At 37.5% G+C, this 1,295-nt stretch overlaps 1 non-coding gene across 1 annotated transcript; it reads left to right on the forward strand.

The window, feature by feature from the left end:
- Nucleotides 1–831: 831 nt before the first annotated feature.
- On the forward strand, nt 832–938 carry LOC145096419 (small nucleolar RNA R71). Its single transcript, XR_013703827.1, has one exon. It is a non-coding gene; the product is annotated as a small nucleolar RNA R71 (small nucleolar RNA).
- Nucleotides 939–1,295: the final 357 nt, after the last annotated feature.

Here is a 1,295-nt window from a genome sequence, read left to right on the forward strand (position 1 = left end):
TGGAAAAAAGAGAGGTGGTCGATATGGCTCAACTACTAAAAAATCATAATCTTCTTTTATCGCCCATGACGTGACATTATTGCCTACATGTCATGGCGACTGGGAAGTTGCCTGATGCTCTTATTCTTCTTTCAGTTTTACTTCGAGTGACTGATCATACTTTTCTTTAAGGACCCCATATGCACCAATTCTTCCTTTTCTTCTGCATAAACGACTATGACTTGAGTGATTTGGATTGACTCGACTTTTCGTGAATGTGAATATGGTAGCTTTTCTTATACAAGTTTCATTAATTGCCCAACTTGCATGTAGATGCTCATGATAGATGCTTGTTGATCCTAAAGTATTGCATTTGTAGCATCATATCGTTTTTTGTTAGCTTCCATAAATCTAAATAGCATTGATTCGAGAGCATTTATTTTTTTGGATTGGACTTGTTCTATTTGGTAGAGATCATGTTTTAGTTGTTGAATTTCTTTTGTATCTTGATCTCTCATATACTCTAATTCACAATCCTTAATAGAATGGGGTCCCCCACAAGCTCCGCATTTATCTTGAATAGATCCACCTAGTTTTGTGATCTTCTCTTCCATTGCATTGAGTTTTGCAATTACTACACATAAAGCATCTTGACCTCCATATTAACTTGATTTTTCATTGGTGAAATCCTCTTTTGAGTTGTGATACTCTCTGGAATGCTTAGAAAATTCTTTAATCAAAGCTTTATTCATTGTTGGATCCTTCCTTGTCATGGTCCCTTGAGAGTCTATAAGTTGGCAAGTGCACACATTGACTCCATTACAAAATATCGAGATTTCTTGTTGCATGTTGAAGTCATGTTGAGGGAAATGTCGCAACAATATCTTGTAACGCTCCTAAGCTTCATAAAATGACTCCCCCTCTAATTGTTGGAAATTCTAGATATTTCTCTTCAACTTTTCCACTTTTGAAGGAGGGGTAAACTGGTTTGTGAGCTCGGTCCTAAAATCAGCCCATGTCGTGATTGCTCCAAAAGGAAGTGACTTTAATCATTCCTTAGCTTCACCGTTCAATGTGATCGGTAAAAGTTGAAGCATCACCACATCTTTACTCACGTTTGGTTCATTAAAGTAAGTTGAAATCTCCACCACCGCTTATATATGCTCATAAGCATCCTCATACTCTTTCCCATAAAATGGTAGTTGGGATTTTTGGTGGATCAAGACCCTATCTGTTGTCGTTCCTCATACGTCGCTTGTACTCATCCATTGACATGGTCGTCATGCCCGCCATATTACATGTTAAAACAAAACTAG

Source organism: Lactuca serriola, chromosome 3 (assembly GCF_051521515.1).
Source record: "Lactuca serriola cultivar US96UC23 chromosome 3, Lser_US96UC23_V15, whole genome shotgun sequence".
In the NCBI taxonomy this organism is placed as follows: Eukaryota; Viridiplantae; Streptophyta; class Magnoliopsida; order Asterales; family Asteraceae; genus Lactuca; species Lactuca serriola.